This window comes from Haematobia irritans, chromosome 5 (genome assembly GCF_050003625.1).
Source record: "Haematobia irritans isolate KBUSLIRL chromosome 5, ASM5000362v1, whole genome shotgun sequence".
In the NCBI taxonomy this organism is placed as follows: domain Eukaryota; kingdom Metazoa; phylum Arthropoda; class Insecta; order Diptera; family Muscidae; genus Haematobia; species Haematobia irritans.
The window spans coordinates 85,640,329-85,659,544 of NC_134401.1; the positions used below are offsets into that span (position 1 = coordinate 85,640,329).

The 19,216-nt window shown below is 32.8% G+C and overlaps 1 protein-coding gene and 1 long non-coding RNA gene across 3 annotated transcripts in view; one reads left to right on the forward strand and one right to left on the reverse strand.

Annotated features, from left to right (window-relative positions):
- The window catches only part of Hil (peptidase hillarin), a 162,932-nt gene that overhangs the window by 18,213 nt on the left and 125,503 nt on the right, over positions 1-19,216 (reverse strand). The window lies entirely within an intron of this gene.
- Positions 6,241-6,740, forward strand: LOC142238138 (uncharacterized). The gene is made up of 2 exons (XR_012722660.1): positions 6,241-6,497; positions 6,558-6,740. It is a non-coding gene; the product is annotated as an uncharacterized LOC142238138 (long non-coding RNA).

The following is a 19,216-nucleotide window of genomic DNA, read 5'->3' on the forward strand; positions in this document are numbered from 1 at the left end:
TATTTTAACCCAATTTTTATAACTCGTTTTTATATTCTTAATGGGTATTGTTTTGTTTCAAATAGGATAAAAAAGTAAAAATTAATAAAATGACAAAAAATATTTAAATGATGTCGAAAAAAATCTAATTCCATTCTAGAAAAATTGCGAAGTTTTGAAAATATTTTAGGTCAAACGTTCCCATTTCCCATTATTTATTTGGGAAAATATCAATTTGAATTTTTTAATTCACATTCAAAACACTGATTTCGGATCACACCTTAAGAAGTGATGCAAATTCAGTGCAACGGTTGTTGAAATGGTGGGCATCCGTCCTATGACATGTCCATTTTAAATTCATCGCTTCTGCGCTAATTTTGCATCACTTCCGGACACAAAAAGAACAGTTTCATAACTTTTTTGGCGATTCTAGTTTTTTGCACCGTTATTAAGATAACCTTCATTTATAAAAGAATAGTTTTAATATCAATTACAATTTTTTTAATTAAATCGACTAAAACTCTGACTAAACAAATTAATAAAGGTGCTTTAGTTATTAAACTAAACATAAATTTAGGAACTTAAATCATAAGTTCAACCATAGTTGTATTTCATAAATATCAAAATAAAAATAAAGCTATATATAGCCATCGGCAATTGAACTTAAAATTCTTCATCGGAACTTTGTGCTAAAGATATGAAATTCTTTATTGGAACTTTGTGCGGTTTTATTTACTTGTTTAATATTATATAAAAGCAATAACAAATCGTAAATAGGTTTTCAAATTCTGGGGATAAAATTTTTCTGGGGGGTTTAAGCCCCGTCCCCAGAGGCCTTCCTACGCTTATGTCTATACTCTCTCTGTCGCTCCTTGAATAAAATATAACAACATTATATGCTTACTCGAAATTTGTAAATTTATATATGTTTACATTCACACTTTATTCTTTTTATGAAACATTATTGTCCCAAACATAATATATTCTAACATATTAACATATGTGTCCCAAACATTTAATGCCAGTTTAGGAACATTACATTTTTACACTTAAATATATTGTGTTTAAAAAATTTTGCCCGAAACACATTTTTTTATATCGGAACATATGAAAAACATATTTTTCTAATAGTGTAAGAAGAACAAACTAACTCGTGCGAAAATTAAACTAAATTGTATTCCACATTTTGAAATTCCCACAAAACGTTGTTAAAACCAGGAAAGTGTAATGTCTTATGAGTACGTTCATTGAACTGTATGCCCACGTTTAGTCATAAAATGTTAAAAAAAGTAAGATTTCATTATGATGTCGAAAATTAAAAAATAATAATAATAATAATAATAAAATGTAACTACAAAGAAATAATGTTTTGCAATAACGTTATACGTTATATTTAACGTTAGTTAACTGCGGATTTTTTCTGTGTATATCGCAAAAAGATTCGATTATTGAGATCTGTATCCTAATTTTATAGAACCGCAACTTTGGCGCGGAAGCAATAAAAAAATTCTTAAGGGTAGGTCAAAATCTTTGAATCCAAATAAAATTTTTTGAGTGTCAAAATGTTCACGAACATTTTTCCAATTAAAGTCTTAATTGAGTTTTTAAAAATATTCAATTAAAAAGTTAATTGATTCAACAAATTTTTTAATTAAAACAAAAATCAATCTCAAAAATAAATAGTATCAATTAATTTTTGAATTGGACCAATTAGTTTTTTGATACTATCATTTCTGTGATTAAAGACATTTCCATTAAAAAATTAGTTGGTTCAATTAATTTCGCGATTGAATCAGAAAAAATGTTTGTTTGTATGCGTTGGCTAAACTACACAGAAAAAAATTTCACGAAAAATTTTCCAATTAAAATTTTAATTGAGTTTTAAAAAATATTCAATTAAAAATTTAATTGATTCAACAAATTTTTTACTTGAAACAAAAATCAATCACAAAAATAAATAGTATCAATTAATTTTTTAATTGGATAAATTAATTTTTTAATTGATATTATCATTTCTGTGATTGAAGACATTTCAATTAAAAAATTAATTGGATCAATTAATTTCGTGATTGAATCAGATTTTTTTTTGTGTGTACAGGAGTAGCTTGATTTGGGCAAAGTTCTTTAGACTGCAAAAGGGTTAGATGGACGATTGTGTCGGAACTGCCACATTACGAATTAGCATTCCCTACTTGCAGCGACACTAACGACCAATTATATCAGAATAATTAAAAAGTGTTTTTTCCCTTGGCAATATCAAATAATTTTTTGAGTTTATATTTAAGAAATCATTTTAGAAAAATTGAATAAAATTCCATTATTTGAAAGAAATGTTTTCCTAAAATTTAGACCATAATCTTCATATAAGGTTAATATTTTGTCCAGTGTATTTTCGTCGAATTCCAAAATTGAAAAAGTCGATTTCGAATTTATTTTGCAAAAATGTTTATAAATTCAAAAATCTATTCATCATTCATATTTTTGTTTTTGATCCACTGTTCTACTGGTGACTGTTTAGTTGATGTACTCTCTGTACGGACAAATCGTCCATAGCTTATTGCAGATGAGGATAAATGCTGTCTATGCATGAATAGACGAGCTAGTGGTCACAAAGCTTTGCAGTGACTGCAGGATAGACGGATGGATGAATGAACGAACGACCATGCTGACAGATCGACCTATGGACAAACAGAAGAAGATACGGTTGGATGGACTAACAAAACGGACGCCTGTTTGGATTTTGCACGAGTATGTGTTGTGTTTTTAGATGCATGTCTGTCGGTTTGGATGGCTAACTGGCTGACGGCTGGATGGATGGATGAATGGACGAATGATTGCTTTTGTTACTTTCACTTGGATGCATAATTTAGTAAAGCTGCAGACAATATTGCTGATATGCATGTACTCATATGTGTTCCACACATAATTCGACCCATAGACTATCAGAGCATTTGTCCGGGAGTTGGGGAGCTTGGATAGGTGTGGGGCTAGGCTCCCATTCAAGAGCAAAATTACGAACAACAAGTGAATTGTAGTGTTTTCTTTGTGAGCTTAGGTTTCGGTGGCAACTATTACCACCGTATGGCGACCTGAAGGCTACCAGTCTGCATTAGAGGCTTTTGAGGCAAGTGTTAGATGTGTGGACGTGTCTTGTCCACTGGAGTTGTAATAAAACCAAAAATGGCTTTACGCTTTTGTTTTGCTTAAAGCTTCTCGCACGAAAAAAAAATCGCCAATAGAAACCAACCACTGGAAATGTGGAAACAATGCGGAGCAACATCATTCACTCTGCATCCATACAACAATGATGGAGTATCGGATGCAGAGGATATGGGAGTTATGTATGTTTTATTTCCTTTGTATTTTCATCTTCTGGTTTCGTACGTACTCATAACTAAGACCACAGAGGTCATAGTTGTGTGTGTTTTATTGGATTTGGGTGAGGATGCATTTTTTTACTGGGTGACCATCAATGGGTGACAGAAAGTTTTAATTAAATCTTTCGATTAACAAAAACAAACTTCACATAAAGGCTAAGACTTACTTTTGGGACTATGCATCTTTGGTTTTTTTTTTAATTAAGAAACAGTTTTTTTGTAGAATGTAGAGAATCATCTCTTGTATTCTTCACTAAACATATGGTCTAAACAAAATCTCGCACATGGAGGTTGATGCAACAAAGTAAGTTAGATTGTTTTAATTTCATTTTTCAAAAGATACAAAAGCATCGGAAATTATATTCGATTTTAGAATCAGTTTACATTTGTTCTACCTTTGGCACGAATTGTGACCTTCAAATGGCCGACAAAGACTTCACACGTGGAATAAAAGTGGCTCTGCGGTATTTCGATCCATTCGCGGCGAATCGCTGTCTTTAGATGATCGGCACTTTGATATTTTTAGTGCCATTCTTCATCTCCAAAATGCCGCAGGCGGAAAAGTGCATCGGATTGAGATGCCAAAATTTGTTGGCCTTTGTACAGTATAAATGAAGCGAGGAGCCTCCTTTTTAAGCCATTTTTGGTTGCCGCGTGCTGAGAGCGATGTTTGCTGAGTACTGCTACAATGTCGACGGTTGGCGGCCGCAATGTGTGTCTGTCCAGATATTCAATACTGTCTATAGAACTTTTTCGGTCTTCGTTTTCGCCTATGTACATTTTCAGCCGACCTCTATGGCAAGTTAAAACCGATCATTTTGTTTGTTCACAAACTGCTCAATTTTCAATGGCTTAGGAACTTCAATGGCTTGAGTCCAACCTCATTTTTTTTTTAAATGTTGCATCCATTTTAGCGATATGTTCAACTCACGTGAAAGTCTTCTACCATTGCGTAGTGGATTTCGATCACTTTTAGGACGATTTCTTGCAATGTTACCGTTTTTCGATGCAACACTGCCAGTAACGAGCAATGGTACGAGATTTATTCGCATTTTCATGCGAATAGGTCTCTAACAATAACCACATGGTTTTCCAGCTAAATATAGAGCAATCACCATTTCACGCTTGAATTCGATCATGAATAACTTTATTTCTGAATGCAATAGATCAAAATGCTTTTATAAGCTTGTAAAGCTATTGGATGAACAGTTCATATATGATGACGATTTCTTGGAAGACAACTGGCAATCGCAATCTGGCTCATACGCGTAAATCCACAATGCATAACCAGTTACCATGTCATAGACGTACTTCGAAGCACATCGATTGTATTTTTGGAGCATTTTTTCGACCAATCGACACGAGCCTTTTTTGAGCGATTAGCAAATTGTGTGGGATCCAACTCGAACAAATTTTTTTGCTGACCAAATGTTCATGAAATATTGAATGTATGTTGGTTCCACTAATGTCTAAGGTTGTCTCAATCTCACGGTAGGTCACATGACGATCTTTCAATATCAGTTAGATTCCGGAACAAGAACTGAATTCGGACGACCTTGAAGAAATTCGTCTTGGAGTGAACTACGACCTCGGCCACCATACCATTGATGAACATTATTCCTTGATGGAGCTTCATGGCCAAAAGTTTAATTAAGTCCATCGATATACTATTGTTAACTTAGGATATGGTCACACTGGGCAAATATTTGCCCAAAATGAGTGTCAAACTTTTTTACAGCAGCTTTCGAAATATCTGGATACCGTTCATGGAAAATAATCCGATTGTGATGTATTATGTTCAATATGAGCTAAAAGTCTTTACTGGTTTGACTGTGGCGACGAATTCCTTCTTGATTTCTGTCAAATATTTGCCCCGTGTGAAAGTTGCAAAAAATAACCGTACGAAAATGTTCACGATTTAATTCTATTTTTTAGGCAAGATGAATCTTTTAAGTTGCTGTAAACAAAACCAATAGCGCTCTTATGTCAAAACGTTCTGAGTACGTATAACCTCAAAAATATCAAGCTTTACTATAGAATTATCAGTTGACAGATTGCAACATCGGGGTTGGCCAATCCCAAAATATGAAAGGCAACCATCGTATTTGATATAAAAATATTTTTTTGGATAATTTCCATCATGCCTAAAGCACATGTACTCTTTCCACGTTACACATGTAACAGACGATAGAAGTATCATCATTGTTATTTTAGTGGAGTATTAATATGGCGATTAATGTTGTGGTTGATGTCGTAAAAACATTCGAGGAAGGAGTCGGTGAATGCTTTTCATTGTTTTCCCCAGTTTGTTACGAGTATCAAATGCTGGTGCTTGACTGATGTCTGTTAGTTGTTTTTTTTGTTTTATTTGCTTTTATGGATGTCAGTGGAGCTGTTGGAATTTTCTTTTGGATCTTCTATACATTAAATTTGTCTATATTCAACTGCAATCTGCAGCAATTGAAAAATGTAATGATGAAAAATTCAATGGTATTCCGTATTCAAGCTATCATGTGTCCTTTATGTTTATACATTTTGGATGTTGCCGATTTTGAAAATATATAATCGGACAATAGGGTTGTCTTAGGATACAGCATGCAAGCCACTTCTGGTAATTGTTCATACACTTAAAAAAATAGTTTATTTGGATCGAAAGATTTTGGTATGGATTCCGAGCCAAAGGAGCGGTTTCTTTAAAAATAAAGACATTTTTTAGGGACATATCTATCTTTAAATGTAGGTCCAATGAAAATAAAATTTGAAAATAAAGTTTTCAGTTATTGAATTCTCATTCCCTATTTGTCATATATGTCAGTTTAAAAATTCAAATTATAACAAATTCTTCAAAATAAACAACTAACGATGTTTTCTTTTCTGAAAAAAAGTGCTTTGCCTTCATTTTGTCTGTGCAGAATGCGTATTTTTAAATGTTGCCAGCAACCTAAAAACATGCTATCATTTCAACGGGCAGAAAAGAATTCAAAGGAGCAAACAGGGCAATCGCAAAGGAGCAAACAGGGCAATCGCAGCACCAGCTGTGGAGTCGGAGTCGGAGCTGGAGTCTTAAGATTTTGCTGAAGTCGGAGTCGTAGCGAAACAAAATTTGAAAAAAGGGTTTTTAATCGAACAACGAAAAACGAAGTACTGGATTTCAGGCCATTGAAAGTCAGTAGAACCTAAAGTTCTTTTCTTTTTTGGCAGGCATGTCGAGTTCGAAGATGGGTCATACCGGACAATTTTGTGATATAGCACCTACATATAAACCCAACTTCTGATTTGTTTTAAGAAATTTTTCGGTCTACATTTTTTTAAGATTTGTCAGAAATTTCGAATTAAGAGTTATTTGAGATCCATAAATAAATGCGGAAATTTCCCAGATTTTGAGATAGCCCTGCATAATTACTTGGGAAATCTCCTTATACACCCGATGTCCTTAGAAGCTGTAATTTTAAATTAAACTTCTGCCAACGTGCCATCTGAGCCGGTCTTTTGCGAGAAAGTTTGTTTCGTCAAAGCCACATGAAATTCTTTACATTAAATTAATGGCCTCTAATGTCCATAACTGATAGACTATTTATAAATCGATGTTTCACAATTTTACTTCTATAGAAACACTTGTAACTGTACAGCTATTACTGTCATCTGTTATATGCCGTCCTAATTTTTGACAGTTTAAATCTGTTTTATATATCCGACACATTACGTTTTTTAACATCTAAACTTTCTATCTGATTAGCCCGACATTTTGATTTTGTGTATCTTTTTGTTAGTTTTTCTTTTTTATATAGATTTATTTTTTTACAAAATGCCTATATAGACCAATGGGAGCCACCGTGGTGCAATGTTTATGCTAAGCCCGCCTTGCATACACAAGGTCGTGGGTTCAATGCTGGTGACATTTCTGAGGGTTTCAAAGCTTCTCTAGGTAGTTTCACTGCAATGTGGAACGCCGTTCGGACTCGGCTATAAAAAGGAGGTCCCTTGTCATTGAGCTTAACATGGAATCGGGCAGCACTCAGTGATAAGAGAGAAGTTCACCAATGTGGTATCCCAATGGACTGAATAGTCTAAGTGAGCCTGATACAACGGGCTGCCACCTAACCTAACCTAACCTAACCTAACCTAACCTAACATAACCTATAGACCAATACCAGGATTTTACTTCTTAAACTTCTGGAAGCCTAAATATTTTTTGAAATTTTTTGGTTTTATAAATATATATTCTAGAGATTGTTGTTGTACCCATGTTTTGATGTGGTCTCTATATAGTCTTGTGTCGTATTTTAATTTATTGGCCTGAAATTATAATGTAGAGTTCTTTCCCTAAAATGCTGAGGTTTGTCGTCGAGGCATATCAAAATTTAACATTAGAGTTCTTTTGGACATATAAACACATATGGCAAAATAGAGTACTTATATCGGTCTATTTTTGGAACATTACGCCTTAAAATTACAATTGTAATACTGTTAAAATGAGATTTAGGTATACCACCTGGAGTCGACTCCGGAGTCGGAGTCGAGGCTAATAAGAAATGCTGGAGTCGGAGCCGGAGTCGAGCAAAATTGACTCGACTCCTCAGCCCTGCGCAGCACTCTCGTTTGTTGGCAGTGTTGAAAATGCCTGCAATTTGTCACAACACAATTCGAAGTCTTTTTGCACTTTTGCCTGTTTTTTTTTTAGAAAAGAACCTAAGTTCATTTTCCGGGAAAAATGCAAACAAATTCGCATTTTTTACTAAAAAAGAAGCCACCGTGGTGCAATGGTTAGCATGCCCGACTTGCATACACAAGGTCGTGGGTTCGATTCCTGCTTCGACCGAACACCAAAAAGTTTTTCAGTGGTGGATTATCCCACCTCAGTAATGCTGGTGACATTTCTGAGGGTTTCAAAGCTTCTCTAAGTGGTTTCAATGCAATGTGGAACGCCGTTCGGACTCGGCTATAAAAAGGAAGTCCCTTGACATTGAGCTTAACATAGATCGGGCAATACTCAGTGATAAGAGAGAAGTTCACCACTGTGGTATCACAATGGACTGAATAGTCTAAGTGAGCCTGACACATCGCGCTGCCACCTAACCTAACCTACTAGAAAAGAAAACACCACATGACAAGTGCAAAGTCGGTCGGAAATATACTGGAAATATATAAATCTAATGAAATTTTTAGGTAACTTTGCAAAAATGCATTTATGATTTATCGGTAGGTAGATATGTAATAGAAGTATAGGAAAATTTGAGTCAGTTTTAGAAGTTTTCGACTGGCGATTGTATAAGGAAAATGTGAGTATATTGGCCATTTTTGGTCCAAATCGGTAAAACATATATGGTATATGGGAGCTATATATAAATCTGAACTGATTTCAACCAAATTTGGCTTGCATAGTTACAATATTAATTCTACTTCCTGTGTAAATCGTATTACAACTTTGTTCTCTGTGGTCATATGAGTGTTCTCTGTGGTCATATGAGATATATATGTTATATGGGAGCTATATCTAAATCTGAACCGATTTCAACCAAAACTGGTATGTATATCGAGAACATTAATTCTACTCCCTGTTCAAAATTTAAAGCAAATCAGGGTAAAACTCTGGCTTCTGGGGCCATATAAGTGCATATCGGTCGACATATATATATATGGCAGCTTTACCTAAAATCAAACAAATTTGGCGCACTTTATGAAACTATCAATTGCACTTCTGGTGCAAAATTTAAAGCAAATTAGGTTGAAATTCTGGTTTTTAGGGCCATATTAATAGATATCGGGTGAATGAATTCTTCCAAAATCAATAGGGTTCTATTCTGACCAAAAACACATGCTTGTGCAATTTGATTGAACTAAAATTGTGACCTAGACTTTGACACAGACAGACGGACGGACATAGCTAGATTGACTCAGGAGCCGTTCCTGAGCAATATTGCAAAAGACACCATCTATCACGTCTCCTTCTGCACGCTCACAAAAAATCGCTTTTGTAACATATACTCCCAAACATATTTTGCTTCAAGCATATACATTTTTGGCTATTGCCCAAACATTTATATGTTTGATCTCTTCCAATATATAATATGTTTGAAAGCACATTGGTCTAAACAATATATGTTTGGGTAGTCAATTTCCAAACATTTTGTATTTTTGCATCCAAATTCAATAATGTTGTCTTCCAAAAAACAATATGTTATTATGTGAACATATAATATGTTTGGAAGCATTTTGCACCCAAAAATATTATATGCTTAAAAAAATTCTCCCAAACAATATTGTGCTCAAAATTTTATTTATTTATTTATATATTTACAATCATAATGAATTACGAAAATAAACAGGTGCTATATATAACAACATAGGTTTTCGACCTGAATGCTCAAAATTTTGTTTCTGCCTAATTGTATATTCCCCCACATCTTTCTCACTTCCACGAGATTTTTTAGTTCTTAGCACCTTTTTCTGTAATACAAACATTGTAGAAGAAATTACTCAATTTTATGATTTTTCTTTATTTTAATTTTACCTTTTGCCGCACGGGGATTCGAACAGCGGACCACACAGTTTGTAAGGATCAAAGAAGTAGCTGATCAATTGCCCAAGGAAAAATAAAATGTTAATTTTGTAATAACAAGCAACAACCACCAACTTAATTCAATATCGCTCCCTGTTAAATAGCGCTCCAAGCTACTAAACACATATATGTTTATAGGCTATTTCTAAATTAATAAATGTTTGCATCCAAGCATATTATATTTACAAACATTTTATGTCCCAAACATAATATGTTCTAACATATTAACATATATGTCCCAAACATGTTATGCTAGTTTATGAACATTATAAGCTTGCACTCAAAAATATTGTGTTTAAAAATTTGTGTTCCAAACATATACTGTTTATAGCCAAACATATGAAAAACAGTCTTTTTCATCCGTGTGGGTGTTGCAAACATATGCACTAACTTATAATACCCTGTTCCACAGGGTATAAATACATTAGAGATATTTAAATCTAATGCAATATTTAGGCAACTTTAGGCAACGCAAAAAATGCATTTATGATTTATCGGTAGATAGATAGATATATTAGAAGTATTGGGAAATTTGAGTCATTTTTACAAATTAGCAGTGGCGATTTTATAAGGAAAATGTGGGTAACCTATTTTGGCCATTTTTCCCCAAATCGAAAAAACATATATATGGGAGCTATATGTAAATCTTAACTGATTTCTTCCAAAATCAATATGGATATATTCTGACCTTGCTTGTGCTAAATATGTTGATTGGACCAAATCTGCAACCTAGACTTTGATTACAAAAATGTGTTCACAGACAGACGGACATGGCTAGATCGACCAGGGGCCGACCCTGAGAGTTATTGCCAAAGACACCTTGTGTCTATCTCGTCCCCTTCCAGAATGTGGCATAAATATGAATATGCACGGAAACACATAAAGCGATTTGAACCAAAATTGTATGGGTGGTGACCCAGACAAGAAAAAGACGGGAAAACTACTCATGGAGAGTAGGACTACAGTCAGAAGGGCCGTGGGAATAACGACTTAGAATTGAAGGCACATCTGCGACGAATAGGAGCAGCAGAGTATCGTGCATTTAGGACGTGTTTTAAGGATGATGAGAGCTTCGAACACTAGCTTTGTCATTGCCCTGCATTTAAAGATGTGAATCGGAACCTGGTACAGCTTGGAAACAAAGTCTGGAAACAATTTACACAATCTGTTAGGTCACAAAGTTCCTGGAGTAAAAGAAGGGTAATATGAAAAGACGAAGTAAGAGCACACAACCAGCCGGTGTATGTCAACCGACATGAGACAGCTTGAAAACAAGGATTGGGAAAAAATTAGGGAATTTGTTAGGGTCACAAAGTTCCTGGAATAAATGAAGGGTACGATGGGAAGTCAAAGTTAGAGCGCACAACAACCCGAATACTTGCTTAGTGTATGTCAGCCGACATGAGACAGGCTAAGCTGAATCCTATTTTTATCCTATACATTAACTGAAGTATTGAATCATTGATTTAAAGATAAAAAAATCTTCTTATAAAATATAGGGTAAGACTTATTTTTAGAATATTAAGAAAACATTTTTCACCTCGAAGTATCTGTTATAATTTGGATTTTTAATTATCATCTCTTTGTACATGAATAGTTTTGTTAATATATACCATAAATGTCTTTATTTTAAAGAAGCAACATCTTTGGCTCGGAATCATAACAAAAATTTTTAAGGGAAGGACGAAATCTTTGAATTCGAGTAAACTTGTTTTTCAAACCTACTCTTTCAATAATAAAAAAGATGCAGAGTGCATTCAATAGGCTTTTGGATATTCGACCATTACCAAGGGGATGTTTCGGTATTGTCTCCAATCCTGCTTTAACAATTTTGTCTTAACCGCTTGTGACTGTTTTATCATTCACTGGAGTAGCATGTCCGTAACAGGTTATTGACGGGCTATTCATTGTCAATGTCAGTCTGCCATTGTTTGGCCATCGATGGGAGATTAATGAAAATTAAGTGTTAAATTTCATTTAAATGGTTTTATTTTTGTTTGTGGAAATTTATATTGATTTTCTCCTAGTGCTGGTGGCGGTTATAATGATGAGGATGAAGTTTTCGGCATCTGGTTAGTGCTCAAAGTTTATGAAAATTTACAATTTCAACAAACATGAGTGAAAGAGTTTTTGTTCCAATACGCTTCGAATTTCATGCAAATCAAAGTGCAATATATTTTATTTATGCAGTTTTTTTTGTTTGACATTCAAATTAGATTCTCATTATTTTCAATTTCGTTTTGCCAGATATGATTCGATTCGTTTAACAAAATTTTTGACCTTAGCCTTGTAACTGCTTTCACCTGTGCAAATGTTTTATAGCGGGAACAAGTTAAAGTAAAGTTTGAATTAAGATCTTAAACTGAGGGGTTTGTTTTTGTAAATTTATTAGAAACACGCAATGTGAAATATTTTGCACCTCATAACACATGAGAAAGTTTATAAAATCGAAAAATATCTTCTACGTTGTTTGTATTGGAGAAAAAAAGTGCTGGGAGCTAAATAAATCACATGGACATGAGAAACATATGAAAGAATATTAAAAAAAAATATATATCGTTTCGTAAAAGACTCAACTTTATCTCAGAAAGTCTATAATTTTTCTTCAAAATAAATTTCCTTATCGTCAGAAAAAAGACAAAGATTTTTTTATTAGAAGCTTTGCCTTTTTTTGCTAAAGGTGAGCAAAATGTTCTTATTTTTATTATCGTTTGCTTACTTTAATGACGTGAACTAAAAATACGAAAAAAGTTGTATACAAATGAAGTACACTAGTTTACTAGATCATATTTTTCGAAAATGGGAGAAGTTTACATAAATTCGTAAATTTCACAAATAAGTAAATTGAACATAAATTTTTAACCCCAATATGAAATTTACGTATATAATAGAAATCAATTTATTATATTTAATAAATTTTCTGTAATTTAACAAAAATTACGAACCTTTTTCTATCATGTTGCAAAATTTTTTTCAGTGGTGAGTTATCCCTCATCTCAGTAATGCTGGTGACATTTTTGAGTGTTTCAAAGCTTCTCTAAGTGGTTTCACTGCAATATGGAATGCCGTTCGGACTTGGCTATAAAAAGAGGAGCAGCACTCAGTGATAAGAAAGAAGTTCACCACTGTTGTATCACAATGGACTGAATAGTCGAAGTGGGCCTGATACATTGGGATGCCACCTAACCTAACTTATGATATTGTAAATAGTAAAATATGTTCCTTAAAATTTTTGTAAAATAAAACTACATAGTTTACTTCCAACTGTGATCGTAGCCACACGCAGAGAAGAAACATGATTGTCACAATCATATTCGAAGAGCAAAATAATATGATAGCAGCTATTTTTGCGGCGACCATGTAACATTTTAACCTGCAACCATGTTGGCTCAGTGAACATGGTTCTAAGAAAAATACAATTGTCCTCATCTAAAATGTTATTATATTGATAAAAAGAATTTTGTTTCCATTAAAAGACAATGGTCACGATCTAAAATGTTATGTTATTCGTCAAAAATGTTTTTCTTCTAGTTAAAAGAACATGGTCACAACCTAAAATGTTTTGATTTTTATGAAAAAACTTTTTTCGTTGTCGAAAAAAGGACGCCACTTGAGAAAAGAAAACACAATATCAACATTATGTATTTGTGTTTATTTATTTATAAACTAATTCATTGTTTACTTGTATTTATAATGCCGTTCAAGCAAACATCATATATTTTTACACACTCTATTTTATTTCAATTTCAACAGTAAGTAATCATTCCATATTTACTGCGTGCTCGTCAAATGTACAAACGCAGACATCATGTAACTGCAAATAAAAATAAATGATACCATATAGCATAATGCAGAACAAAAAACAGGTACATTTTTTCAATTACACTTTCCTTTTTTGTATTCACATAAAACCACGTGCCATTTCTGAATAAATAAATTAACACAAAAATTCCGTATTCTCCGTCCATTCCAAGAAACAATCAACACACGACTGACGCGCAAAATGAAAATCGTGTGTACCTGCTCAATGTTTTTATAAAATTCTTGTCGCTGCAAAAAAATTAAAAAATTAAATGGTCACGAAAAAAATGTAAATGGTCTTTATGGCCATGTAATGGTTCTAGACATGTCTATACTTAATCTATAAAAATACTTTTTTCCCTGTAAAAAAGTAAACAAAATTGAATGGTCAGGAACATGATTTTCCCGACCATTTAATGGTCTCAAATTCTATCATTTAAATGATAGAAAATGTTTGCGGTATTTGAGAACCATTCAAATGCTTATCGCCACCATACATTTTTCTCCGCTCGAAAACTATTTTTACAAAGACAAAATACATGGTTTTCGCGACAATTACATACCATGTCCAAACATGTTTTTTCTGTGCGTGCATAAGAAACAACAAGCTAAGCTATGGTTAACTTTCGTATTATTTTTGCAATTATTTGAAAATTGTGTTTATTGTTGTGTTGTTATAGTGACGTTACACGTAGAATAATAATTCATACAATATGACGAAAGATTAAATATTTCAATAAAGTAAATCCCTGAGGAAGATGGAAATCCCCACGAAACCTAGGATAAAAATATGAAATAAATAATCTTTTATTTGCATAAACTCCTGACCTTGAAAGCCTGACTAGAAACTCTAGAAATCATTTAAAAAACGAAGATACAATAAGGTCGACATTTTTCTAAAGGAAAACTACATTTTCTTTCATGGTGGGTCGACTTTTTTCCGTGTATGTTGATAGAATCTATGTGTGGGAATTCATTACCAATATGAATGTTATTCAATATTTTTAATATTCATATTAAATGAACAATCCTTATTAAATTTCTTAAAATTTGTAAATTTTACCACGATTTCACCCAAATTTAACTTCTTACACGCAAAAAATAATTCTTTCCTCCCAAACGAAATTGTAGCCAAACAAATATCGTTTCCCACTTACTTTTCGCTCTAAGGAAATTTGTTTGGAAGTAAAGTATATACTTTTTGTGATAAACTTCGATTCTGTTGCAGGATGTAAAAACAATTTCATAAAGACTAACTACAAAAAAATATTTTCTGGCTAATAACATCTTTCTCACATCTTTCTCACTTCCACGAGGTTTTTTAGTTCTTAGTACCTTTTTTCTGTAATACAAATAATGTAGAAGATATTATTCGAGTTTATATATTTTTTTAAATTTTACCTTTCGCCTGGACGGAGAATCGAACCGCGGACATTACAGTTTGTAAGCCAACACAATATCCACTACATAGCTGTTTTTGTCATCAACAGACAATTATTGCTATAGCCATAAACGCACGAGCAACGCAAAGAGTCAAGCAGTTATATTTATATAGCATAGTTTTCGGCGCCCACAAATCGATGTAAAGAAACTTTATTTGACAGCAACATATCATTACTTGGCCACGGAGGAGTAATGGTTAGCATACCCGCCTTGTATACAAAAGGTTCTTGGGTTCAATCCCTGCTTTGACCGAACACCAAAAAGTTTTCTTTTTACATATTTTATATACATTCCAAAACTGTTCGGAATATTCCGAAAATATGTTCGACATTACACACTATCGTACTATATTAAATTTTTACTATGAAACTTCAAACTGTGGCCTATTAAAGACTTGAAGTCAGAAAAGTACAGTGCTTGATATAAACGAAGTGGACTATATTCTTGGTTAAAAATTATTTTTTTTGTGCAGTAAACAAATAAAAAATTCTGCAACAAAAGATTTTTTATGCGCCATAAAAGTTTGAAATTTTCGAAGACATTCAAAAAACTCTAACAGAAGAAAAACGTTTTCGGTACACGTTTTCCAAACGTTTTTTTCTTTGCGTGTAAGGCGCATAAGACATTTTTGAAATTTCCAAGTCCAATTTTTTTCTTCAAACTAGGAAATTTTTAAAATTTTCTTTAAACTATAATTCATCGAAAAATATTTACTTATTTGAACATTTCTAAAATTAACCTATATTTTCTTTCCTGGTACTTCACGTAAACAGTTCCCCCTAAATATCCTAGATTTTTACTCAAAATATTATTATGGAGAAAATTACGTTTACTCTAATAATTTTTTGCGTACGTTAGTTAAAAGAACTAAAAACGTGAAAAATTTACTAAATTCGCACTTCTCACAAAGTAGTTCATTATATATTTAAAAGTGTAAATTTTACTACAAATGCACCCATTTTGAACAGAATGTTTTTGCAATTTTGAATTCCAATTTTTTTCCTCAAACAATAAAATTTTCATTAACAAGTGAAAAATGTGAATTATGTCTAAAAAATTTTCTTGAATTTGTCGAATAATATTTACTTACTGTTGTAATATCGGCGTGATCTCAGTTAAAATTTGCTAAACATAATCTAAATTTTTTAAAATTAACCAAAAAATTTCTTCCTCGTGGGTTCACTGTTTTTTCAGTGTAGTAATGATATACGAGGGAGGTTCGGAAACTTCTTAGCCAATCAATGAAAGAGAATAGTTTGTTTTTCAAAAATATTTTTATTTTTCAATATAATCTCCTGAAACTTCAATGCACTTAGTCCAACGTTTTTCTAGCAATTCTATCCCTTGATTAAAATAGTTTTCCTCAAGGTCTTCAAAATAGTGGTTTACAACTGTAATTACATCTTCATTTGAGGTAAAACGCTTGCCCGAAAGGATTTTTTTAGATTTGGGAACAAGTAAAAGTCACTGGGAGCTAAATCAGGAGACTAAGGTGGGTGGTCAAGCAACTCGTACTTTAATTCGTTGATTTTAGCCATTGTTAAAACACTCTTGTGCGCTGGTGCGTTATCTTGATGAAAAATTATTTTTTGTGTTGTAAGCCAGGACGTTTTTCTCGAATTTGTACACTCAATTGATCCAAAAGGTTGCAATTGTTGTTTTACCCTTTTGCAGATAGTCAATCAATAAAATACCTTTGAAGTCCCAAAAAAACCGTTGCCATAACCTTACCAGCCGATTGAATTGTTTTTGCCTTCTTTGGGGCACTTCCTCCAGCTTCGGTCCATTGTTTGGATTGTTCTTTTGTCTCTGGAGTATAGTGGTGGATCCACGTCTCATCAACAGTTATGAAACGACGCTTAAAATCCTTTTTATTTCGCTTAAAACGATCCAAACAAGCTTGAGAGATGTTCATTCTTATGCGTTTTTGATCGACTGTTAACAAATGCGGCCGCCATCTTGCAGAAAGCTTTTTCATCTGTAGTTCTTCATGCAAACTTAAATGGACTCGATCATCTGAGATGCCCATGATATTAGCAATTTCACGCACTTTTATTCGTCGATAATATCATACCATATCATGCACTTTGGCTATAATTTCTGTTGTTGTTGCTGTTTTTTGGACGTCCACTACATGGTTCTTATGCAATGCTTGTACGACCACGTTTAAATTCAGCAACCCAATTTTTTACTGTTGCATACGAAGGAGCACTTTCACCTAACACATTCACCATATCATTATGAATTTCTTGTCCCGATAAACTTTTTTATGTAAATATTTAATGACAGCACGCATTTCTAATTTTTCCATTGTAAAGAAATTGCGGATGCGTCTTTTTTGAACACCTGTTTCTATATGAAAGAGTTGCCAGATCGAAACAAAATTTAACATGTGTTCATAACAGAGATGGAAGTTTCCAAAACTCTTAATTTTTTCTGTTTATACCGTGCTTTTTGTGCTAGGCTAAGAAGTTTCCGAACTGCCCTCGTAGAAATGTAGATTTTGTACATTTCAGGTTGGACGAATATCCTTTACTAATTTGATCTATAAACACCTTCAGAAAAAAAGTCAACGAAAACTTCTATAGACGATTTAACTTTATTTTAGTTCATGAGAAAATGTTTCTTATTTTCATTACTTTCATGTCATAAACTAATAGAACTGAAAAACATCAAGTTTTATAAAAATGAAGTAAACACTTTTACGAAATTCGCATGAAATTTTCTTAAACAACACTAAGTTTTATTGTAGTATTTGTAATAAATTTTCTTCATTTTGACATAAAGTATTAACATATTTTCTCATGTTTAATTTTCATTTAAAATTTTCTAAAATAAACCTACCTGGTGGGTTAACGTTTTTTGTTGGTGTACACAGGACAACAAGTAAACTGTGTTATGAAAAAAATTATGGGATAATTTAATTAAATTGTTTTCCATTTTTTGAGATTTCCTTAATGCATTGTTAAATAAAGGAACGTTTACTGATACTACAATTTACGAAATGCAATAACTAAAGAAAAATCATTGGCGCAAAATTATTAACTATGATACTTACTATTTTTTATGCTTACTATTTTTGAGAAGTGTACGAAAATTTTTTTCTTTAGTTAGCATTGAACTTATTTGTATGGTCATTGACATTGATACACCCTCAAAAAAATCGCTTCTGTAACATATACCCCAAACACATTTTACTTCAAGCATATATATTTTTAGGATTGGTCCAAACAAAATATTGTTTGTATTGTTCAAACATATTATGTTTCACCTTAGGGCATACACTGGTAGAAAAAAATTTTAATGAAATTTTCTTTGTGTGGATATACTTTTAAGGCACCAATTGGATACTTCCATTATTTTACTTGCAGCATACTCTCTAGGTCTCTCTATCTAAAAAGATATATGTTTATAGGTTATTTCTAAATTAATATACGTTTACATCTAAGCATATTATATTTACAAACAATTTATGTCCCAAACACACGGATGAAAAAGACTGTTTTTCATATGTTTGGCTATAAACATTATATGTTTGGAACACAAATTTTTAAACACAATATTTTTGAGTGCAAGCATATAATGTTCATAAACTAGCATAACATGTTTGGGACATATATGTTAATATGTTAGAACATATTATGTTTGGGACATAAAATGTTTGTAAATATAATATGCTTGGATGCAAACATATATTAATTTAGAAATAGCCTATAAACATATATGTGTTTAGTAGCTTGGAGAGCTTTTTAACAGGGAGCGATATTGAATTAAGTTGGTGGTTGTTGCTTGTTATTACAAAATTAACATCTTATTTTTCCTTGGGCAATTGATCTGCTACTTCTTTGATCCTTACAAACTGTGTGGTCCGCTGTTCGAATCGCCGTCCGGCAAAAGGTAACATTAAAATAAAAAAAATCATACAATTGAATAATTTCTTCTACAATGTTTGTATTACAGAAAAAGGTGCTAAGAACTAAAAAATCTCGTGGAAGTGAGAAAGATGTGGGGGAATATACAATTGGGCAGAAACAAAATTTTGAGCATTCAGGTCGAA